The sequence below is a fragment of the Pogona vitticeps genome, chromosome 3, assembly GCF_051106095.1.
Source record: "Pogona vitticeps strain Pit_001003342236 chromosome 3, PviZW2.1, whole genome shotgun sequence".
NCBI classification, from domain to species: Eukaryota; Metazoa; Chordata; class Lepidosauria; order Squamata; family Agamidae; genus Pogona; species Pogona vitticeps.
In genome coordinates, this window is record NC_135785.1 from 81,064,526 (window position 1) to 81,090,661 (window position 26,136).

Below are 26,136 nucleotides of genomic sequence, written 5' to 3' on the forward strand. Positions count from 1 at the left end.
TTTGATCTGACTTTTCGTTAATTTATGGTGAATTTTTTTCCCCCAACTTTTGACAGCTGTCAAAATCTGACAGCTCCATTGTTTCCTATGGGGGAGAAAAAAATTCACAAAAAATTAACGAAAAGTCAGATCAACGCCAAATTAAGTATGCACACATTTTAGAAGGTGCACTAATGATTCCAAGCATTTAAAACCGTTTTTCAACATGTTAAGACACTTTTGTAATTGAAAAAATGAACATTGTTAAGTGAAGCAGGGGACCTAAAACAAAAAACGTTAAGCGAAGCATGGTCCCAAAATCGCTGTGTGAAAATCGCCCATAGGGAAAAACGTTATACGAAGCACAATCTGACTCTGAAAAAATAAACGTTAAGCGAAAAAAACGTTAAACGAAGCAAACGTTATGCGAGGCACCACTGTATACTCTTAAAGAGATTATATATAATCTACTCATGCATGTTATAAAAATGGCAGTCATGTATACAGTATGAAAGTTTATAATATGCAAATCACATTAAATGAGATATATTACAGCCACAGGGAAGCCAGGAAAATTCCTCAAGGCTAATATATGTTTGTAATGTATACAATTCCTATACTGATAAATGCAACTCCTGTGCTGATAAATACATATCCATTGGGAAGGCTAGAAAAATGTTCATGAGAAATGTTAAATACATTCAGAAAGGTGTTTAATTCATGTCGTCCATATCTTGTTATGCTTGAAGTTTCATAAGAGTTTTTTTTAAAAAAATCTCGCCACTTGTTTTCAGAATCTAGCTTTGCTTTGGTAACTAACTGTCCTGATTTCTTAGTGCCAAACTGTCTATTGCTGCTGATCAAAACACTGGCGCTTGGTTTCTGTTTTCTTTATCAAAGTGCCAGGGTTCACTTGAAGGGGAACAACCTACTGACAATCAAAGGCTGTCACTTCTGTCAATAAATGGCATGGGGCACAACTTTTGCTCTTATGTGCTTCTCACATACTAGAAAGGCATGTATCCCCAGAAATTTTGTCAACATTTACATTAATGGGGTACCACTTGCTCATCTCCAGTTCTGTATATAAACATCTGATGCCAAAGGTTTAACCATGACAGTGTAGGTCTCAAAAAACAAAGTCATTATAACCATATATTTAACAGCCCCCAAACTTTCATCAAACCTTGGAAACAGCTTTTTAAAAAACAATATATAGGATTAGATAGAATGTTAAACCAAAATAGATCAGATCCATTGAATAAGAGATTATTTATTATTGTTATTACCAAATGTTTTATAAGTCAGTATTGCAAATATGTACATACTACAATCTATTAGATTTCAAATTATATATTTACTGTTCTTTGAAGATTACCTGAAAGTGCGCCTGTCCATAGTTGGGCATCTAAAGTCAGAAGACTACACAAATAATATACAAACTGGCATCACGTTGCTGATCTTTTATTTTGTATGTGCTGAGCACTCAGCTGTCTAGTGCAGTTTCTCTGACAGTATTATGTTCCAAACATAGATTCACAAGAATTGCTGGCAGGTGAATACATGGGTCCTAACCACATGCAGATGAATGAGCAGGATAGTGGAGTGAAGTCAGATTTCATCCCTCCTCTGTGTTCAACATAGGATCCAAGCAGGCTGCCTAACAGTGGAGAAGAACCCTTTCCTGTGGCATGCATAGACATGCAACTACGCATCACTCCTCTACCAGTAGATTTGTTTTTTGTTGTAATTCAAGGTAATGATTTTTTAATTTAAAGGAACATTTTGTGCAAAGATGCACATGATAAACGACAAAAATGGGTGGGACCTAACAGAAGCAGAAGACATCAAGAAGAGGTGGCACGAATACACAGAGGAATTGTACCAGAAAGATCTCGATGTCCCAGACAACCCAGATAGTGTGGTTTCTGACCTTGAGCCATATATCTTGGAGAGTGAAGTCAAATGGGCCTTAGAAAGCGGGGCTAACAACAAGGCCAGTGGAGGTGATGGCATTCCAGTGGAACTATTTAAAATCTTAAAAGATGACGCTGTTAAGGTGCTACACGCAATAAGCCAGCAAGTTTGGAAAACTCAACAGTGGCCAGAGGATTGGAAAAGATCAGTCCACATCCCAAACCCAAAGAAGGGCAGTGCCAAAGAATGCTCCAACGACTGTACCATTGCACTAATTTCACACACTAGCAAGGTTATGCTCAAAATCCTACAAGGTAGGCTTCAGCAGTATGTGGACTGAGTACGCCCAGAAGTGCAAGCTGGATTTCGAAGGGGCAGAGGAACTAAAGACCAAATTGCCAAGATGCGTTGGATTATGGAGAAATCCAGAGAATTCCAGAAAAACATGTACGTCTGCTTCATTGACTATGCAAAAGCCTTTGACTGTGTGGACCACAGCAAGCTATGGCAAGTCCTAAAAGAAATGAGAGTGCCTGACTACTTTATATATCTCCTGAGAAACCTGGGACAGGAAGCAACAGTTAGAACTGGATATGGAACAACAGATTGGTTCAAAATTGGGAAAGGAGTACGACAAGGCTGTATATTGTCCCCCAGCTTATTCAACTTATATGCAGAATACATCATGCGGAAGGCTGGACTGGAGGAATCCCAAGCCGGAATTAAGATTGCCAGAAGAAATATCAACAACCTCCGATATGCAGATGATACGACTCTGATGGCAGAAAGTGAGGAAGAATTATAGAACCTCTTAATGAGGATGAAATAGGAGAGTGCAAAAATAGTCTGAAGTTCAACATCAAAAAAACTAAGATGATGGCCACTGGTCCCATCACCTCCTGGCAAATAGAAGGGGAAGATATGGAGGCAGTGACAGATTTTACTTTCCTGGGCTCCAAGATCACTGCAGATCTTGGAGCCACAAAATTAAAACACGCCTGCTTCTTGGGAGGAAAGTGATGACAAACCTGGACAGCATCTTAAAAAGCAGAGACATCACCTTGCCAACAAAGGTCCACATAGTCAAAGCTATGGTTTTCCAGTAGTGATGTATGGAAGTGAGAGCTGAGCCATAAAGAAGGCTGACTGCCAAAGAATTGATGCTTTTGAATTGTGATGCTGGAGGAGGCTCTTGAGAGTCCCCTGGACTGCAAGGAGAACAAACCTATCAATTCTAAAGGAAATCAACCCTGAGTGCTCACTGGAAGGACAGATCCTGAAGCTGAGGCTGCAATACATTAGCCATCTCATGAGAAGAGAAGAATCCCTAGAAAAGATCCTGATGTTGAGAAAGTGTGAAGGCAAGAGGAGAAGTGGACGACAGAGGACGAGATGGTTGGACAGTGTCATTGAAGCTACTAACATGAATCTGACCAAACTCCAGGATGCAATGGAAGACAGGAGGGCATTGCGTGCTTTGGTCCATGGAGTCATGAAGATTCAGACACAACTAAACGACTAAACAACATCAAAAAACAAGAGAAAATATGAGCCCACATCTTCTACAAATGTCTAGCAGCTTTCCTCTAAATCAGAGAGAAGAATGCCTAGCAGCTTCTCTCTAAATTAGCAGTGATTTCAACCATCAAAATATCTAATTCATTTGCCAGGTCAGATGTTGTTTTCCTCTGCCGCCGGGAAAATTTATATTTCACTAAGGGACATCTTTCCTGGGCTTCGAACAGAAGACTTTCATGTCATCTGCTATGTGATCCTTCTAATTAGACCAGGTATTGAGTCCTGAATTTGATATATAATTTCTTTATTTTTCTTATATCCTAACTTTCTGCCAAAGGGGCTTTCAAGATGATTTGCAAAACATGACATTAAAACAGCTATATTCCAAACATCATTAAAAGCAGAGCAGTATACGATCAAGCTAGCATGTAACAGACTTCCCTGAAACGCAGACCAGCTTAGCAACTGGCCAAAGGACTTCCTTGATTGACTCAGCTGCCAGGAGAAGGAGAACAGAGAAAGAGCAAACCTAGCTTCTTTTAATAGGGAGTTCTACAATCTGGGAGTCACATTACATGAAGCATTTTGCCCATAATTGAAAGGTGAGAGCAACTTAGATCTCCATTGATGACATTTTTTAAAGAAACACATGCCTTGGCAATCAGACTTGCCTATGAAGCCTGTGTTTATTTTCCTACGGGCAACCTTCAAACAAAACAAGCTAATTTGAAAACAGGTGAGAAGTTTGGCAGAAATTAGGACACTGAAATGTCTTTTAAAACTTCATGGAAAACTACCTCCAAATGCAAAGCTGTTCATCTCATCCAGTGTAACCATTAGAGATGATGAACTGCCAAAATGGTGGTTTGTCTTGGTTCATGGTTCATCCAGGTTGATGAAACACAAACCATGAATTTACTAATGTTTTACCAAAGAACCACAATTTGGTTCATTGGTGCTTGCATTTTTTAGGTAGCTCATGGCTGTCTTTAAAAAAAAGAATGCTGATCCCTTCCACCTCCACAACCTTCTCCTGAGCCCTCTTCTCCCTACCTTCTCCTGCTGCCTCCGCCACTTCTGCCACCCCTGCAGCCGCTGCTGTCTGTGTCCCTGCTGTCTTTATAGATGGTGCGGGCCACTTACATTCTGGCAGTTTAGCCCTTCCATCTCTGCCTCTACTATCTACGCGAATCGGCTATTCGGTGGGTGCATAGGCAGAGAAGAAAGACTAGGCTGCCAGAATGGATGCTTCTATCTTGGCAGCCTAGCCTTCCCTCTCTGCCTATGAGGATGAATTTTAAAAACGTAAATATTCATCCCTTTGTACTTCTAAGGGTCTCCAGAATTGACAAATATGAAGTGACAAATATTTGAAGAAACAGTGATTCCCTACGAATATTGTAATTCTTTTTTTTTTTGGTCCCCATGTCTAGTGGCATCCATTTTCTAGTGTCACTAGATGTGCTACTGATAGTGGCAGGATTGAGAACAGGGTCTTCCTGCAGTAACACCCACATACTTCAGACCTTGTGACAATGTATTGCTATGAACGATTTCATTATCAAAATCTTGCTGAAGTATTTCCTCTTTGTCCCCTCCCAGGATGCCTCTGTCTTTTGCAGAAGGTTCTCTCCAGCAAACAGAGCAGATTCCTGGTTTTATAGTGACAGGCTACAGAACACAAAATATTTCTCATGGGGGAAATAAAGGAAGACATAATCAGAACAGGGCTGGTATAGCTGATTGGGTTGGAGCACATGGCTATGGGGCCAGCAGCTTGGTGGTTGAATCCCCACTATGCCTCCCAGAAGAGCTAGGTGGGATCAGCTAGAGTGTGCTTAGTTCATGGAGTTGCCTTGGACAAGCTACAGTGTCTTGGAGCACTAAGAGAAGAATGGTCTGGTATCCCACTTCTAAGTACTTTATACAGTGGTACTTTGACTTGTGAACGTCCCTACTTGCGAACAATTCGAGTTACGAATGGCTCCGTTCTCAAAAGGTTGCTTCGACCTGCGAACGGAGCCTTGACATACGAAGCCCCCCAAAAAACCCTTTCCTGCCCTTTTTTTGACCTAAGTTCACCTTAGGTCAAAAGAAGAGAAAATAAAAAAAAAATTCACCCTCTAGCGGTAGAATACTTAATTCCAATACGGATTATGTTTGCAAGTCGAGGTACCACTGTATTTAAAGAACCCGGGGAAAGATTGCCATGAATCGAAATCAGCTTGATGGCACTTGATGATTAATATTATAATTCGTGATATGAGCGTTGTGAATAGGATAGATGTACCAAAGTAACACATGGCCATTAAACAACAGACAGGCATATGCACGTGTGCATGCAATCACAAGTTTTTATATATTTATTGTAAATGCCATCCTGCCATCTTTCTTAAAACAGTGGCTACAATTCAGCCACAGCTAAGTACTTTCAGCCTCTCTCCGTTGACAAATATATGCTTAATTCTCCTGTTTAAATCAGTAAGACTTGGATGTACTTTTCTGAGGTTGATTATATACTCAATATGCTCACACACACACTGCACATAACAAATAACAACACTGAAATTAATGCAATGAGAAGACATGGGGACTGTTTGGGCCCTTCTCCTAGCTGCTTGTGGATGATTACATTATACTAACAGAAAAGAGCTGACTTGGGTACCTCCCCTGATGCCGGTTGATAATGTTTTCTTGACAGCAAGATTCACATAAACCCAATCATTTGAGCATTGTTATTGATATATGTTCTCTATGCAAAATGTTGCACATTACACTTGCTGCTAAAAAGTAGTCCTGCATCTCCCAGAATACTTGGCTATGTATTGCTGTGTACATACTTTGCTAAGGCAAACATTACCATACAGTCCCCAGATTTATGTGTCAAATTAAAAAAAGGAGGGGGGTTATAGAGAGAGAAGGAGAAAAAAAGACAGTAGCTCCACCAAATAACCAATGTATACAAACACAGAGAGATCATTTAATCAATTATATTTCCCTCTTTTATGATACACTTGTGAATTATGTTCCTTTTGCGTTCATAGTGAGGAGCCACAGAACAGATGGTGAAAGCTTAGCTGAAAGTGATGCATCTATTAAAATAACCTCTCCTGCCAAATGATCATTCAGCTGAGCTGGAGATTCTTTCCTGACACCTCCTCTATCCCCCCCCATGGTCCCCCCCCCAACTGTGTTGTGATTATGCTCTAGTACACTGGGCAGGAACAAGGCTTTGAAAACATTGTTCTCAAATGATTCATTAGAGTAGGGCAGAATGTTTTGTTTTGAACACACTTGCCCCTGGCTCATCCTTTCCCTACCACTGTACATCAGATGAGCGATGGCTAGTGACTGTCCTGCAAGCGATACAGGAGTCGTTTGCTCATGAAACCTTGTGACATAAGAAATGTGGGAGTCTTTAAGATGACTGTATGATTCTTTCATCTTTTTAACATATTGTCGTTTAGTCGTTTCCGACTCTTCGTGACCCCCATGGACCAGAGCACGCCAGGCCCTCCTATCTTCCACTCCCTCCCGGAGTTGTGTCAAATTCATTCTGGTAGCTTTGATGACACTGTCCAACCATCTCATCCTCTGTTGTCCCCTTCTCCTCTTGCCTTCACACTTTCTCAACATCAAGATCTTTTCCAAGGAGTCTTCTCTTCTCATGAGATAGCCAAAGTATTGGAGCCTCAACTTCAGGATCTGTCCTTCCAGTGAGCACTCAGGCTTGATTTCCTTTAGAATTGATAGGTTTGTTCTTCTTGCAGTCCAGGGGACTCTCAAGAGCCTCCTCCAGCACCACAATTCAAAAGCATCAATTCTTCAGTGGTCAACTTTCTTTATGGTCCAGCTCTCACTTCCATACATCACTACAGGGAAAACCATAGCTTTGACTATTCGGACTTTTGTTGGCAAGGTGATGTCTCTGCTTTTTAGGATGCTGTCAAGGTTTGTCATCGCTTTCCTCCCAAGAAGCAGGTGTCTTTTAATTTCGTGGCTGCTGTCTCCATCTGCAGTGATCATGGAGCCCAAGAAAGTAAAATCTGTCACTGCCTCCATATCTTCCCCTTCTATGTGCCAGGAGGTGATCGGACCAGTGGCCATCATCTTAGTTTTTTCGATGTTGAGCTTCAGACTATTTTTTGCACTCTCCTCTTTCACCCTCATTACAAGGTTCCTTAATTCCTCCTCACTTTCTGCCATCAGAGTGGTATCATCTGCATATCGGAGGTTGTTGATATTTCTTCCGGCAATCTTGATTCCGGCTTGGGATTCCTCCAGTCCAGCCTTCCGCATGATGTATTCTGCATATAAGTTGAATAAGCAGGGGGACAATATACAGTCTTGTACTCCTTTCCCAAATTTGAACCAATCATATTTAACATATACTCAATGATAATAATGAAAATAATGACAGATATCCTATTATGAAACACCACACATGTAAGGGAAATCACATGAATGGTGTTTTTTTTTTTTTTTTTTTTTTGCAATTTTCTGATTATTTGTTGTGTGCCTAGGTGCACAACTGAGGGCATGACCTGAATGCACAAGAGGCAGCCGTACAAGTGCACACACTAATTACACAGTTCTGGGTTCTGGGCAATCCATCTCTTACCTCTCATGCTTGGTGGCAAACATGCACCCAAATAACTCAACCACAGATCCAAGATTATGCAGAGAACCAAGAACTGTCCTAACTGAAATGTTGACAAGATTGCTGGCTGGGAAACAAGGAAGCTGAGATACGTTGGCACTGCAGCATAACATTGTGGAAGCCTGCAGAAAATCACTATCTTAGACCACTTCTGATTACTTCTGGAAGATAGCCTGCCTCATTTTAACACGTGCTTCCCTAGGAAGGATTCAGTGGATTCTGAATAAATGAGAGTAATTGAACATGATTTTTGAACTGCCATTGTTAATAGCCCTGGCGTCCGATGGCTCCCTTTCCCCCTCTTTTCTCTCACAGAACCACTATGTGCTTGTAAAGGAAATAAAGGAACTCAACCAAAGAGTAGAATGGTGTGTTTTCTCAGATTTATAGATTCGGGGCTGGATTCCACCAGTTTTCCCTACCCACACAGGTCCAGGCATTGATTAGCAAGAAACAGAAAACTTTATTTGCAAGGCTGGAATGCAGTAATGATGCAAACTAAACCAATTGACTGACCTCCTTCAGACTCTTTGTTACCCTTGTAACTAACTTCTTTAACCCCCCTCAAACTCTACATCAGCACGTTCCCTCTACATCACTCAATCACACTCTTTCCTTCTCAAAATGAAACATCATGTCCCTAACATCGTATTCGCTTCCTCTCAAACTGACCATCTCTCACATCCTCTAAACAAAACCTCTGAATGACTATAACAGTGTCTCTCCTCATCTCCACCCCCTCCATCCCCACAGCTTTCTGAAGGCTGTGGTAAGCTGAGCCAAAGCGAGAGCAGGCAGCGGTTCTGCCTGTCACAGTGAGGCTCTCAGAGACATCCTGACTGGAGATGTTCATGGACTCTACAAGGAGGTGCGTTACTCTGAGCTGAAGGTAGTAAAGATGTGGCTGAAAATAGAAATGGTATAGAGGATGGGAAGAAGCAGGAGCAACTGAGAATTTTCAAAATCATCAAACTAACTATTTCACCATCATCTAGTGCAAGTGCATCTGTAGCTTATCTGTTGTGAGCCACGTTCAGTCCCCTATGGAGAGAAAGACAGCATAGAAATTATTTAAATAAACAAAAACAATAAATACTTCTGCAGCATTGGCCCCAGTCCATTGTTGCCTGGCTCAATAGACAAGATCCCTTCTTTGCCCCTTCTCACATTCTGCATACAGAAAGTGATTGGGATGGGTAGTTAAATCTTAAAGATCAGTCTTACTATTTGGCAGAGGGAGGCAGCTGCTTCATGGAGCAGACAGAGGAGAAGGAAAAGTGGAAGGATGCTGTAGTAGAGATCGAAATCAAGACATGCCTCATCCTTCCATGTGAGGACAAGGAACCACAAAAACATTCTCTTTGCCCTGAGAAATATATTTTGAGGCACTCGCAATGAAAAGAGAGTGATGACATGAAAAAAAATGTACAAACTGAGCAAAATAACAGAAATAATTCAGTATCATTTTAACACAAATGAAGATGATACTGCAGTTTAATCGTGTGGAGTTTCTAAAAATTAGTTTTATGTAGAGACAGTTTGCACAAATTAAAGAGACCACAATACATCCCTAATTACATGATGCATTCGCATAGATTTTGGTTAGAAGCTACTTTTGAAGTCAAACTCAGTTTTTAAAAAAATAAAATAAAATTCATGGTTTGCTGTTGTTATGTGCCACCAAGTCTCTTCTGATTTACGGCAAGCTTCCAAAAGCTCCTGCCATCATTAACAGTCTTACTCAGCTACTGCAAATTCAAGGCTGTGGCTTCCCTTACTGAATCAATCAACCTCTTGTTTGGGCTTCCTCTTTCCCTGCTGCTGTCACTATTTCATAGCATAATTTTCCAATGAGCCTTGTTTTCTCATGATGTTCTCAAACTGCAATAACCCCACTTTACTTCTTTTTGCTTCCTAGGTAATAAATAAATAAACAAATACAGATTGCTTGTTTCTGCTGAAATCCATTCAGTTTTCACCCTGTTGTGAAAATATTAATCAATCAAGCAATTAATCAATCATTTTTTCATAGTCCAACAAAAAAAATAGTTGTGTGGTCCTTGTACATAATCTGAAAAAGGCTACAGCGCATCCTTATTTTTGCTTTCTTTATGCATATATACATGCATACGTACATTGCTTTCTCAGCGAAAAAGATACTCAAGGATAGTTTCTAGCAAAAGCATCGCTGTGTAGCTGCAGCTTGGAAACTTTTCAAGAAGTTACAAGATGTTTTGCTACAACTAAGGCGTTCTTTCTAGTGGTTAAACTTTAGTTCATACCCTCGGTGTAGAAATCCCAACTTCTGTTTCAATCTGCTTAGCATTGTAACTTTGGAGGTAAGAATGAACACCTTCCCGACTCCTGAATTTGAGATAATTTTCAGTGTCTGAAAACTTTCAACATGTCTGCCTACTGGCAGTTCCTTGAGGTTCATTGTCATGGGATTTGCTTCATTAGGCCTTCCTCTTGACAGCTCTCTTCTGAATCTTTTGCTACATGCGTTTCCAGAGGGGAAGAGCATAAAACACATAAACAGCCATTGGGAGGGAAATAGTCTTTGTGTATCATGGAAGTTAAGCAAGTAACAAGGCCTGTGCCATCACTGAAGAGAGACTCTCATGGCAGGTAACCCCAGAAATACTGTCTGACAGCTAGAAAGTTCCTATGTTGCGAATTAAGTCTTCAGAATGGAACCAACCTATGGCCACTTCCTCTGAGGGGGAAAAAACTACAAAGAAACGTACATAGGTCAAGTTAGTTGTACTGAGACAAATTTAGAAGTGATGACAATCATGTGAATAGAAGTACATTGCCCTGTACTTGTGACCAGGTGACTTGTATGTCTGCTCAGTCCAGAGGTGGATGGGCAACTTGAAGGCCGGTGCTCTCCCTTCTTACATTACTCTTATTCTTTACAAGGATATTCCTCGTATCAATGTTACAGTGCTACCATTCTCTACTCAGGGACTGGCTATAGTTCATTCCATATCGATTAACATTTAACTACAATAACTCCATCATACAAAATCCAGTGGTTTTTAGCTTGCTTTACATTTCTCTGGCAGGGGGCACCTAGAGCTGCAGTTCAAATGACAAATCTTGAGACTGCCATAGGATGGAATTCTATCAGTTAAAGTGGTATCAAACTGTTAGAACTGTGTGATTATAGCTGCACAGTGGCGCAACAATGTTATTGTGCAGCAGAGCAAATCAGCCTTCTGCAAAGCAATTCTAAAAAAAAGGAGCAGCCCAAACCAAACGTTATAGCTTTGAAACTGACAATATGAGTTTACTTGAGAGGTTAAAGTGCATTGTGCTTCTCTCTTACATGTGTTAAACTCACTCACACTTTTGCTTCACCATTTCATTAAATTCAAGATGTCTTGGTACAGAGGGACTGCAGCCACGTCCTAGCTGTTCCTGGTTCTGCCCTTCTCCAAAACCATACAGATCATGCGCTCATCTTATGGGATCTTCTCATACTGGGTATCCTATAGACTATCTTGACTATCCCTGCACAGTCTCAGACCATTTCCTGGGGTTTTGAATCATGGATACAGAAGCACAATGTTCCACATTCAAAAACTGGAGATTTTTTGAAGAGTTGGATATAGATACACTCGAGCGCTCTTCAGTTAGTTTCTTTCACCCATATGTTGACAGACCTTATGACAGGGCACATTAATCCTGCCTCTCTCTGTCCCTGGTTCCTTGTCCCTTGTACACGTTGGAGGCTTTCAGAAGTGGATGTCCTCTGCTGTTGATGAATGTCTATCTGAGTCAGAACCATGATTTTCCAGGGTTCTGCCTCATGTGGAAAAACCTCCAAGGATCAGTTTCCAGGATTTCTTTAGACTTGCCACCTGAAGACAAAGAAAAATAACACACAGGTAGGTCTTTTATGTCACATTATTATAAGGAAAGAACTCACCGCTAGTTTCTTTCAGGTGTGTTATTTAAAACTGCTTGCCTAAGCTAATTGCATGTCAATCCCAGACAGAGTTTTCTGTTGCTTTTACTAAATAGGAATAAACCTCCTCTGCCTCTTGCCCGCCCATGAGAGGTTGCGTTGAAATAAATGAGGTTTTGTTTTACCTATGCTCAGTTGGCTGCCCCCTATTATCACTGATATATTCAAACTCATTCTAGTTCCTTCTAATGTGAATCTATAGTCGAGTAAGCTGTAGACAAAATAGGCCTTCCTTTCTATCAGAGAGCTCATCCTTGAGAAAAGAGTTGTTCTTATTTTAACAGTTTCCAAAATAGTGGGTGTGTTTATCTATTATAGCAAGAACAACAGAAGCACTGAAAAATACAGCATGCAAAAGGTCAACGAACTCTACCCAGCCACAAGGACCTGTGATCACTACACAAAAAAGACCTGCTAAAGACATCCATCAATCACAGTGACAGATAATGTCTCCTCCTTATCACAACAATACACCCCCACACACAAAAAAAAAAAAACACAGAGATCACCATAATCACCCAATCTCCTGAGAAGGACAAAGGCTGATCTCACAGCTATAAATACCCAACTATCCCACAAACTGTACCAGAGCACAGACAGAGTTCTGACTCCTGTCCTCTGAAGATGCTGACCACAGAGACTGGCAAAACTTTAGGAAGAAAAACCTCAAGAACATGGCCAGACAGCCCGAAAAACCTACAACAACCATAGGATCCAGGCTGTGAAAGCCTTCGAGAATATATTAACTGACTAAATTTCTCTTCTCTGCTCACCCCTCCCTTCTAGTTTCTTTGGCTCCACCTACCAACAGCTCTTGGTGTATGCAAATAACCTCTTACATGAGCCAAAGCAGGATGATCGCCGCACAGTCTATCTTTGTATACAAAGAAAGGACCTTCTATCCAGAGCACAGAGTGCTGTCCTCTGAAGATGCCGGCCACAGAGACTGGCAAAACGTTAGGAAGAACAACCTTCAGAACACGGCCAAAGAGCCTGAAAAACCCACAACAACTTCTCTCCTTTCTTTGTGTACACCAACTTCATGTGTCCCAAGTTTAGCAAACAGGGCAGGAAAGCCCCAAGGGCAAAAATTGCAAAGTATGGCTCTGAGTACTTCTGCTTCTGATTATCCTGTCCTTCCTATTCATTCATCACAAGTCTTGAGGCATGATATATAAGAGAAAGAAGACTGTCTCTGTATTGACAGCCTTTAGGGAACTTTGAAAAGATCACTACACAATAGGGGTACGAAAATGCCATGTGGATTTCTTGGAATCTTCACCTTTATATCACTGCTGGTCCATCATGGACATGAACCTGATAGCCTGGATGGCCATTCACAAATGTCAGACTGCAGTTCTATATATGTGCAGCGTAAGTCCCACTAAATTCAATAGGACTTGATTCTTGGTAAACATCACTATACAATTACACTCTGAAATTTGGAAATGAGCATCCAGGTTACTGGATTTACGGAGTCCTTAAGTGCCTGTGGACACCACCTCTTTGTTTCGTCAGAGTCAGATGACAAACTAATAGAAAATCTTGTTTTCTCCTCTTGCAAGATTATCCTTCCAGCAATGTAAATCTTTCAGTGCTAGGTGGCTGACCCATGGGACACACAAACAGAGCCATATGATAGTATAAACAATCTTCTCTTCTTAATGGGTGAAGTGTTTCTAGGTAAGAAATCTAGTGAGGTCCCACAATTACTTAGCAATGGGGCCGCGTTCTGACTTTATATGCAGAAAGTTCCGACTTGAATCCTCATCATTTTCACCTGGGACTGAAAATCTCCTGCTTTGCACCCCTAGAAAGCTGCTGCCAACCAGTGTTGACAATACTGAGATACCTGGTCTTGGTGTCTGACTTAGTAGGAAGCAATTTTATGGATCAGATCTTTGCAGATTAGTAAAAAATGGTCATGACTGGCATCAACATTGATATGCTTTTTATTTTCAGTTCATCTCTACATCTTATCTTTTGTATAGTTTTTCCAACTATATTCCTGCACTGAGCAGGGGGTTGGACCCGATGAGGCCCATTCCAACTTCATTATTCTGTGAGTCTATGATTCTCAACTAATTCCTTTATTTATGAAAAAAATACTATTTTTCAGACCTGTGCCCCTGTAGCCCTTTTGTGGTTTTAGTTTGATTGCCCTCAGGCATGTAACTTATGCTCTTCTCTTGGTCTACCAACTGCCAGTGGCTCTGGAGTCTTTTTGGCCTCCTATACACTATTACTTATCTCTTTCTCTCTCCTTCCAGTCCTTCCATGACTCTCTCATTCCAGGTCCTTCCCTTGTTTCTCAAGTATCCTTGCTTTTTCTTCCTACAGGTTATCTGATAAGATTTGTAATACTGTACCAATTTTTTTTTGGAACAAACCTGTTCTGTTTTACAGGCTGTTTTCTTGACCTAGGCCCCCCTACAAGCCCACAGTCATTTCAGAACATGTGAAATTTTAAAACTTTTCTGAAATGATATGGTGCACTATTTAATAAGCGGCATCAGTAAATAAGGCAAACTTAATTTTTAAAAGGTGGGACGTGCTGGCGCTGTGGGCTAAACCGCAGAAGCCTGTGCTGCAGGGTCAGAAGACCAAGCAGTCGTAAGATCAAATCCACGTGACGGAGTGAGCACCCGTCGCTTGTCCCAGCTCCCGCCAACCTAGAGGTTCAAAAGCATGCAAATGCAAGTAGATAAATAGGGACCACTTCGGTGGGAAGGTAACAGCATTCTGTGTCTAAGTCTCACTGGCCACGTGACCACGGAAGATTGTCTTCGGACAAAACGCTGGCTCAATGGCTTGGAAACGGGGATGAGCACCACCTCCTAGAGTCAAACACAACTGGACAAAAATTGTCAAGAGGAACCTTTACCTAATTTTTAAAATCTTTTTTTTTAAACTATCTATTGTCAGAGGAATAGGTATCAAATAGTAGAAAGCCATAGACATAAAACTGGAGCACAGGAGAAAAAGCCAAAGAACTTTAACTGGTGTGAAAATATATAAACAAATCTGGAGAACTTTTTGAGGGTACAGAGAAATCATTGGAACATAAATCCAAATGCCTAAAAACAGGGGGGGATAGAGAATCTCTGGACCTTCAGGTATTAGTTGAATGCAAACCCCCTCATCCCACGTTGGCTGAGGCTGATGGGAGTTAAGGTCCAATAATGTTTGCAGGGGGTGGTCACATGTTCTCCATCCATGTCTTGAAACAATTCAGTTCAGATGAAGAATCTAGAAGAGGTCTCAGAAACTAGTGAAATGGGAAGCTGATTCCCTTTTCAGAAGACCAGTGCCTGATTCTATCTGTTATAAAAAGAAACCCATTTCTGAAGTACATTGAAGAGGAGGGATTGTTCACAGAGCACTGAACTTGATAATACAGATGGAAGAGATATTCATTTGCTTTGCATTTTAATTCAAATTATCTAATTTCATCGTTTTAAACTGAAACAGTTATTCAAAACTAGGACTTTTTCCAAATGTTACAACATATTTTGTTCTTATAAAATACATACAAAAGTGTATGTATTAGGGAAAGCTATACCCAAAGTACAAATATTCATTAAAGTCACATTTTAATGTGTAATATGCATGGAAAATTGCTTGTAAGAATGTGTATATTAAGCTAAACTGCCTACAAAAATGTGTACATTGGGCAAAATGCACTCACACATTTTCATGCAAATTTTAAAAATACAATTCTTAGTCTAGGACAAAGTTGGACATCTCTTAAGCCCCCAGGTTGTATCCAAAAATTGCCCCCCTCCCAAGGATTTCAGCCATAGGCTTCAAATTATCATGACTAAATTCACTAACACTCACTAACCATATAATAAACACTTGTCAGGATAAGCAGATTATTTGTTTGAATTTAGTTTTTAGGAGGTTTGCTATGGATGAAGATAACCACTTGCTCCCCTGGCTTTTGGAGCATTCACTGGCCCCTGTGTGCTCCATGACTATCCAATAAAGATTGCAGGAAACCAGACATATTAAGCAGTTCCAGGAGTCAATGGACAAAATTCCTTTGGAGTCTGCGTCTTCCAGTGCTATTACAGATTAGCAATGTTTCTGAACACTGAGTTCCGTACTGAGCAGCTTTGTATAGCTATTACTTGCCAGTGATGTTCCACTGGTCTTGTTTAGCGTTAATCCAAAACAGAGTGGTCAGTGTTGTGACCTTGGGCTATTTTCTTTCCATTTGTGAAGCATTAAACTGAGCTTTGACAGTCCCTAGAGGGCTCTTTTCTGGGCCCAGCATTTTTCCTAATTTATATGCTGGCACTCCGAGACCTAATTTGCTGGAATTGTACCTCTTCCCTCACGGATGTCGATGCTCGGCTTATATCTTTCTTGAACAGCTTCTGTCCCTCAGGCTTTCTCAGTGATATGGCATTGTTCATCTGATCACTTCTGCTAGATGGGTTGCAATATTTTGCATCTAATTTTAGGGAAGGAAGGAATGCTGTCACATCAACTGTTCTTGTTAGCACCACATTGCGTCAAGACTGCTAACTTCCATTCCATCAAGAAGTGAAAAATAGGGCTTGAAATCATTTTTTTTTAAAGAATAACAGCTAGAGGCGAAACTCCCTTCCATGACCAAGTTGACTTGGTTATGAATAAAATATGAAGAGTATATGAAGACACTTTACACCAAGAGAAACCAATGAACCACCTAACCCAGTACCTGGAAGCATCTGTCCTTTCCACTTGGAGGTATCTCTCCAGTTTCCTACTATGACTACTTCCCAAGATTCTTGTTGTTTTGAAGCAACAGTATAAACCAGTGGTCCCCAACCTTGGGACTCCAGAGGTTTTTCAACTACAACTCCCAGAAGCCTTCGCCACCACCTTTACTGGCCAGGATTTCTGGGAGTTGAAGTCCAAGAACATCTGGAGGCCCAAGGTTGAGGACCACTGGTATAAACCATGTTATCTTGTACAAAGCAGCACCAATACAAGCTCTTCTACCACCCCAGAGAAGTCTCACCCCACCACCACCACCAAACATAGGAGGGAGAAGATGTACAGAGGATGCTAGTAATGGTGGCAATATCAACCCTTTCTTTTTTTTTCTACCCACCAGCACCTGTAACAGGTGTCCATCTCAACCCATAATGCCTTGGTTGCAAGAACCCTCAGGGTCAGGCATAGTTCTGATAGTTAGCTGAGAAGGGACTGTGCTATACAGGAGGGCAGGCAGTGACTAGAAAGGTGACAGTGGCAGCATCCAGTGCAGGTACCAGCAAGCAGGTGGCTGTGGTACCAACACCTGAAATGACCTCATCTCTTTAAGCTAATGGCTAAGCCACCTCTGTTATTGAGGTGGATCCATCCCCTACATACTTAGCGCTCTGCATGTAAAAATGCTTTACTTTCCGATCTACCTTGTTTTCCCCAAAATAAGACAGGGTCTTATATTATTTTTTGCTCCAAAAATGTATTAGGGCTTATTTTCAGGGGATTTTTTTTTTCATATACAACAATCTACATTTACAGTGGTGCCCCGCATGACAGTTTTTTCGCTAGACATTGACTTTTTGTGATCGCTATAGTGATTCACAAAACAGTGATTCCTATGGGGGAATTTTGCTGGACAATGTTTGGTCCCTGCTTCGCAAACCGATTTTCACTAGACAACGATTTTGACAGCTCCCTCCGTGCTCGCAAAACGGGTGTTTCAGGACCTAAGCTTCGCAAGACACCGGCACAGCTGACCGGCAATTTGCAAAGCAGCTTTCCTATGGCCGATCTTCACTAGACAATGACGATTCTTCCCCATTGGAACGCATTAAATAGGTTTCAATGCATTCCCATAAGAAAATGCTTTTCGCTAGACAATGATTTTGCTAAACAACGATTTCAGTGGAATGGATCATCATTATCTAGCGAGGCACCACTGTATTCAAATACAGTCATGTCATCTTCTTCTGGCTGCTGCACAATGGTGGAGAGCAGGGCTCCACTTAACTGGGGCTTATTGGGGGGGGTACGGCTTATATTACAAGCATCCTGAAAAGTTATACAGGGCTTATTTTCTGGTTAGGACTTATTTTCAGGTAAACAGGGTAGTCATTAAGATCTAAACTAACTGCAGCCTGAATCCCCAGGGTGGCTGTGCAGTTTAGAACTTAATGACGCAGAGTTGGTCATGTGCTTTTTCATAAACAGCTGAAATCCTAAAGCAAGCAATCCTCTCATTTATACACACAGACATATATAAAGCAAAGATGGCTAATTGCTACTGCAGGGCTATTCAACACAGATGGTTCATAGTATGACTAATCATAAGGCACTGAGCCATGTTGGGTTTTTTTCCTTAAGGTTTAAGGAGGAGTTTGGGAACAGAAAAGATGAACAAATTGGTTGGAAAGTGTGGCACTGTCCATACTTCCTGTAAAAGTCCATGAATGGGACAGTGCGGTTGCATAATAAGAGCCTGACCTAGAGGTTACCTGTACCCTAGGTACTAGAAATGAAATTCAGGTCTGGCAAAACACAGATTCCACAGTTCTCTGATATTATTGGCAGCAAAAGGGAAACAATGAAGAACAAAAAGAAGGCAAAACTAAGGTTTCTCCAGTCATGGGAACCCTTCACAGCAAGAGACGAGTCCTTGGTCAAGTTCTGTGGTGTATTCTGCTGTCCTGATCCAACAGTGAAATTCATCAACAGTGAAGCTCATCTGGGTTGATGTTATGTCTTGTCTTTTTTGAGCAAATGTCTAAGCAAGTCCCAGGACAGTGGCTGCAAACCCCGACCATGAAGAGGAATCGATTAAGACAGTTTAAACCTGAAAGTGAGCCATCCCCTCAAACGTGTTGAGTGCTATACCCGCGGTGATTCAAGACCTGACTCTAGAGGAAGGTCAAGCCACAGGAGGAAGGGGGGAGGAAAAGGTGGGAGTAGAACAGCCAATGGCAGAACGTTTTTGGCGACTACTGGTTTAGAGGAAAAAGCGGTAAGACAGAGGAGCTGGGGTTCGGAGGAGTGGATAGCAATAGGGGAGGAGGAGAAAGAAAAAGGTAGCTGGAGACAAGAAAGGGAAGAGGGACCGTATGTGTTCTCGTTTCCAAAAAGAGAAGAAAGAGAGAGTGAGAGAGGTGGCAGACCTGAGCGCGGACATGGAATGGCTGGGATAGAAGTTCATTTGGGAGAGTTAGACCCATTAGAATGGACAGTGTAAGTCTACCCAAGAGGGAAGGGTCCATGGAAGAAGGTGGTGCGCCCAGACCCTATCCCTACCCAACCTTGCGAAGGAGATTGGGTGCATCACCCTTGTGGTGGGACAATTTGCGCAGTAAGGAGCAGTCCTCTGAGGAAACTGACGGATCAGGAGAGATTTGGGACATCACTAGGCTGAAAGAAAGTACAATGTGGTTGGGACTGCCTATAACATGGACTGGTTCACCTTCAGTTAATGTACCCATTGGACCTACTGAACTTGTTGTGCACCCATCCCCTCCTAAAGAGATTAAACATTCTGTTAAGGATATCACATCTCCTGTGGTCAATCAGGTAAATGAAGAGGAATTGCTTAGTTTAGAACAAGAACTGAATCACACCGACACATCTTGAAAGTGCAGCAGGAATGTTCCCAGGATCACCAGACATTGCAAGTATTCTTTCCCATGCCAGCCTTGTGGAAACCAGAACTGGGCCAAGAAACTTTGCTGCCTGAGGCAGAGTAGCAAATGATTGGCCGGTCCATCCCTGCTTAAGGCGCATGGTGCCCTTTTGGGCCAAGAAGAAAAAAAAATCCCTCGTGGATTTCTGCCCTAAGACACAAACACTGGGGATGGGGGGTGAGGAGGTAAGGAGATTGAGAAGCAAATAACTATTTGCTCTCCTTCCATGACACCCAAAATCAGGCAACTAGCTCACTCTGCCCAACAGTAGGGCCAACCATAACTGACAGATGAGATGCTGCAGTGGTTCCATTACTCCATTTCATTTCAATGTCAATGGCACAGTAGAATAGTTCTCCCATTGCTTTCTTCAGTAATCTGATAACCAGAGTAGTAGTGATTTGTTGTTCCCTTTATGTCAATAGTAAATCTTCCACTTAGTCCCTAGAGAGTAATCATACCTATCAGAAGTCACTCCATGTGGACCGACAGTGCTTTCTGCCAGCAAAATCATTTCTCCAAGTGAACCTAAAGAAAGCCATTATGGCTTTCAAAGTCATATTTATTAATGCAAGGTAGCCAAAAGAGCTGTCATTATCAAATGTGACTTTTAAAGCCTCTTATCCACCACTCACAGGTTATAGCTCTACAGAAAAGACGACATTTTCTTCGGTATAGTAAGAAAGGTGGCATACATAGCACAGAAATACGCTGCATATGCCATTCAACAAACAGTGTTTTTCAGTTTTCTCATTTCAACATAAAAATATGATAAGAAGTCTGGAGCTTCCCCAGGACAATCCAAGGCTTGGCACAAATACTGTCAAAGAAATTTTTGATTCCCACCATATTTGAAAACACACACACACACACACACACACACACACACACACACACACACAAACAAACAAACAATATATCACACTAGGAGAGGGGAAATCTTACCAGTTCTCTCCCACATAAACAATTTCAATCTTACAATCTTTCCACTGCATATACGTACAGATGAATCTCTCTGTTTTGGTCTCTCCCACATTCAATATTTTTAAGCTCTCATGTTCTTGCCATCACAAATGTGGAGACATTTACAAATGGTGATAAATTCTTATTTTTAGAAAATGAACATTATCCAAGACACACAAGTTACAACTCTCATGCGTCTCTGTATTACACACTGTTTCTGACACTCTTTACATCAGAAGTGACTTATGGACTGAAGCAAGGAGAGGCTTCCTTCATCCTAAAACATCAGGAGGATGCTCCCATCCTGTCCTGATCATAGGGTGTCTTTGCCTTGATAAAGTTGTTCACAGTGAAGTATTGCTAAGAGAAGAGACTTCTTGCTGTTCAACCAACAGAAGCTGAAATGCACAGGGATCCTTGCCACAATCTTTGAAATAATGCATGCTTTTGAAGTAGGACAGCATTTGAATGTAAGCAGGCTCATGTTTGTCAGAAAGGCCATTCCCTTCACAATTCAAATAACAATTCAGAAAGTCATGTGGCTTCCCTCCAAAACAGTACATCTTTATTCTGTTCAGTCTAGGCAAGGAAGCAGAGAAATACACGCCCACGCACACCCACATATTTCACTTCTTCCTAGACTGACTACACCTCTAGCAACCCTCTATTCATTGATATTTCCAATATCTGAAAGTGTGGACTGAGCAAAGAGATTATGAAAAATATATATTATGCAAATATATATATTAATAGCATACAGACAGGTTGCACTTGATGAGGGGTCAGAAAATGCCACTCTAAAGGAATCAGCAGCGACACTCAAGGAAACTATTGAAAGTAATGGGGATCCCAAGAATTTCCTCTATTATATCATGAGAGAAAGGGGGAAAAGCTCCAGGAATAAATTCAGAATTCAGAAATAAGACTGGTGCAGTCTGTTATTCTATCTTTCTAAGTATCTCTGTTAACAAGGAGACACAAACTCAATATAAGAAGTGCAAATTCTTCTGATATCTAACTGAGTACTAGGGGACATAGAAAATTAGATCTCTGAAACTGAAACCTTTGGAATTCCATAAATTTGACACTCTAAACCAGGCTTGTCCAACCCGCGGCCCAAGGGCCGCATGCGGCCCAGGTCAGCTCGTAATGCAGCCCAGTGCAATTTTTTATTTTAAAAGAAATTCCAAAGTTTCAAGTTACACTGCTGGCGCTTGCGGCCGCAATGTGGCCAGGGCATGTCACAACAGTGGGGGGGGGGAGAGAGGGAAGGAAGGAAGGAGTGGGAGGGAAGGGGAGAGGGGGGCTGCATGACTGCATTGTGCTGTCCCTGTCAATAGGTGGACCCCCTCCCGGCCCCATAAAGCCGCCGGAGTCGAAGCTGGCTGCCTCTGCTGTCTGAGATCACAGCTGCCGGTAAGCGTGCTTGGAGCAGGCTGCAGAGGATGGTTATGGCTGCCCCTCCATGCTGCCCAAACCAAATGTATGTGCGGCCCAAACCAAATTTTCATCTTCTAATGTGGCCCAGGGAAGGTGAAAGGTTGGACACCCCTGCTCTAAACAAAGAATACATAGATCCTATTTAACACAACATTTTAAAAATGGATACATTGTCTCATAATAGAGTTGGAATTTATACTATCTATTATGAGATCTTTGAACGAGAACATGTTTTGAATTAAAATAATCAACACTCAAGGGATTTTTTGTAAAGAAGAAAAAAGCTCAGAACATTACTTTTTTAAAAGTAATAGATACTGTCATGCACTATTTTGAGCTATCAGGAAGTTGTTATTGTTACTTTCATCCTGTCTGCACATTCCCATTCTTCATCATTAAGACCTGATAGTTCAAAATTGGGGCAGTGACTGGAAAACATATAAAAATGCTCACAGGTTTCCTCCAGTGGCTAATTCTGTTTCTTCTCCAGAACAAAAACAACATGCCATCAGATCAATGTTGACCCTTTGCCCCCTTACCCCGGAATTAAGATGCAAGACCAGAAAATATGGATTAAACATGGGCAACACTTTATTGAATATACTCATTGTTGCCAATCCACTGGCAAAGGGGTGGTGGTGGTCCTGCTGTAGAGCGGATTCAGGTTTCAAAACATAGGTCTAAACGGACCATTCTAACCAACCAATATGCAAGTCCTTGGCCTGAGCTCTCCCAGCCATGAAGACAGTGAGAAACTCTGCTTGCCCAAATTTCACCATCCCGGACCTCGAGCCACTCTCTCCCTGTTGGTCCAGGTGTATCCCCAGCGCATCTTTCCCACCCAAGCACTGTAATTGCACGGTTGCAGTGCTGGGAGTTCAGATGAGTTGTAATTACCTGCTATTGCTATGGGACCCCCCAAAATACCTGTTTAATCTGCACTAACCACCACAGCATAGGGACTAGCCATGTTAAGTCCCATGCCCGCCATCAAGTTGCTCCAGCTCCAAAAGCAGCCCCCTCCTTGATATTTTCAAGGAAGACATCCAAACCTCGTTTGGAAAGACATACGCCATCTGACCAAAAAAACTCTGGCCTGTCCAAGCAGATCCTCCGGTAACCAATCACCAATCCTTGGCCTCTGCAAACAGCTCTGCAGACTTCCCTGTTAACACTACATCGGGCAGTGTTTACGGGTAAAATATTTCTTGCATCCCTCCATGACAGCCGAGGGATGATTGTCGACCAAACAATGTGTATGGCAGGATATGTGACCCTCAGCCAAGTGAGATCATGAACCACATCAATGATCAGGGCCATTCCAGTGTGCCGCATCAAATCATTGCCACCCAGGTATACCACCCGGGTGGTGCCCAAAAGCGGCCACTCGACAAAGCTGGCCCCACAGCGTTCCATGGCGCCCTCTCCATTCAATATGGGTCTGAGCATCAAGGCCAAGGTTGCTCCACCATGGGGATGCGGCAGCATACTGTGCTGCCCAAAAAACATAGCTGTGGCCCACAATCATGATGTGTCTTCTCCTGGCCACCACCGTGGTACCTGCATGACCAAACAAAATAGGTCCCTACCTAGACATTAGGAAGTGCCCTAACATACCTACGATAAGAGGATGAAGCCCATCGTCCTAACTGTTTGATATCCTCTGGGTGGTAACCAAGGGACACCGCACCATTTCTGAAAGAATGCATACCAAATTTAAGACCTTGGACTCCTTCCTTTTGAAGGGCCACATCTATTAACTTCCAGAATTGGTATTTCGTTAAAGGGGAACCATCCCTATGTATAAAAAGGTATCCTGGGTTCAGTCTTCTAATTTTCCAATATGTTTCCATAGCCTCGACAGGGCAGATTATCTTAATGTGACAACGTGACATAGTAATACCTGATCCTTTCCCCCATTGATCAACTTTGGATTGACGTATGTGGAGCTGCAACATCCCATCTGCAACCTTAACAACTTGTAATTGTACAGCTACCTTAGTTATGTCCCCTTTTCCTGAGGCAACTACTTTGCTAATCCTAAGGGTGCCAAAAATGTTAACAAAGACGCTGCCCTGAATAAAGCAACTTCAAACTCATCCCTACAAAGAACCTCCCATTGCCTACAAATACCTTCTAACAGCTCAGGTGATATGGGAGCTCTCGAATCTTTTACCCTGCCTCTTTCCTTGCACCAACCTTCAATCATTTTTCGAATACAGTAGTCCAATGAATTGTCTCGATGACCATTAATTTTTGCATAGAAGGCCAGCACCAATAACTTGCCCTGTATGGATCCTGGTGCCAATCCTAGCCTATTTAAATACACTATAAACTGCTGCAGGTGGTCAACTGGGACTGGCCACAAAGGATCCAAGCCCACGGATTCTGGAACTCCATACTCACTGCAAAATACTCCTTTCTCGTCCTCAGTGCCAGGGTCAGACCTATTGCCCTTTCTGCAACCTCATGCCAATTTGCCAGACCTCTGAGGGAAGAGTCTCCAGGAATTTGTTGGCCCCTGGATCTAACTCTCTGAACCACTCAATCTGCTGGCATGATAATGGATCAGATAAGCTATTATGAACACCGGGTACATGTCTAGCCTGTACCAAAATGTTAAATTTCAAGGCATGTAATATAAATGCCCTAACCAAGGCCATGACCCTCTCTGACTGGTTGTTAACAATATGGACCACCGCCTGGTTATCACACCAGAAGCGTACCACTGAGTTGTCCCATTCCCTTGCCCAAAGCCATAAAGCACTGACTGTGGGAGAAACCTCTACAAATGTCAGATGTCTAGTGATACCAGCTTGGTGCCATTCCTCCGGCCACTTGCTGGAACACCACCAGCCTCTAAAATAAATATTGAAACCTGAGGAGCCTGCAGCAACCGACTGGACCTGAAACTCAGCCCTAAGCATTCTCAGACTTCTCCAAAAGGAAATGCCATTGAAATCGTCTAAAAACTGCCTCCAAACTTCTGTGTGTGTGTTTAGTCGTTTAGTCGTGTCCGACTCTTCGTGACCCCATGGACCAGAGCACGCCAGGCCCTCCTGTCTTCTACTGCCTCCCGGAGTTGTGTCAGGTTCATGTTGGTTGCTTCGCAGACACTGTCCAGCCATCTCATCCTCGGTCGTCCCCTTCTCCTCTTGCCATCACACCTTCCTAACATCAAGGTTTTTTCCAAGGACTCTTTTCTTCTCATGAGATGGCCAAAGTACTGGAGCCTCAGCTTCAGGATCTGTCCTTCAAGTGAGCATTCAGGGTTGATTTCCTTTAGAACTGATAGGTTTGTTCTCCTTGCAGTCCAGGGGATTCTCAAGAGCCTCCTCCAGCACCACAATTCAAAGGCATCAATTCTTCGGCGGTCTGCTTTCTTTATGGTCCAGCTCTCACTTCCATACATCACGACAGGAAAAACCATAGCTTTGACTATTCGGACTTTTGTTGGCAAGGTGATGTCTCTGCTTTTCAAGATGCTGTCAAGATTTGTCATCGCTTTCCTCCCAAGAAGAAGGCGCCTTTTAATTTCAGGGCTGCTGTCTCCATCTGCAGTGATCATGGAGCCCAGGAAGATAAAATTTGACACTGCCTCCATATCTTCCCCTTCTATTTCCCAGGAGGTGATGGGACCAGTGGCCATGATCTTAGTTTTTTTGATGTTGAGTTTCAGACCATTTTTTGCACTCTCCTCTTTCACTCTCATTACAAGGTTCTTTAATTCCTCCTCACTTTCTGCCATCAGAGTGGTATCATCTGCATATCGGAGGTTGTTGATATTTCTTCCGGCAATCTTAATTCCGGCTTGGGTTTCTTCCAGTCCAGCCTTCCGCATGATGTATTCTGCATATAAGTTAAATAAGCTGGGGGACAATATACAGCCTTGCCGTACTCCTTTCCCAATTTTGAACCACTCAGTTGTTCCATGACCAGTTCTAACTGTTGCTTCCTGTCCCACATATAGGTTTCTCAGGAGACAGATAAAGTGGTCAGGCACTCCCATTTCTTTAAGAACTTGCCATAGTTTGCTG

The 26,136-nt window shown here is 42.1% G+C and overlaps 2 long non-coding RNA genes across 2 annotated transcripts in view; one reads left to right on the forward strand and one right to left on the reverse strand.

Moving 5' to 3' along the window:
- Positions 1-26,136, forward strand: part of LOC144588404 (uncharacterized) — a 272,384-nt gene that overhangs the window by 213,934 nt on the left and 32,314 nt on the right. The window lies entirely within an intron of this gene.
- The window catches only part of LOC144588403 (uncharacterized), a 39,094-nt gene continuing 13,913 nt past the window's right edge, over positions 956-26,136 (reverse strand). Inside the window, exon 2 of the long non-coding RNA XR_013543947.1 lies at positions 956-11,940. This is a non-coding gene — a long non-coding RNA (uncharacterized LOC144588403). The remainder of the gene's footprint in view (positions 11,941-26,136) is intronic.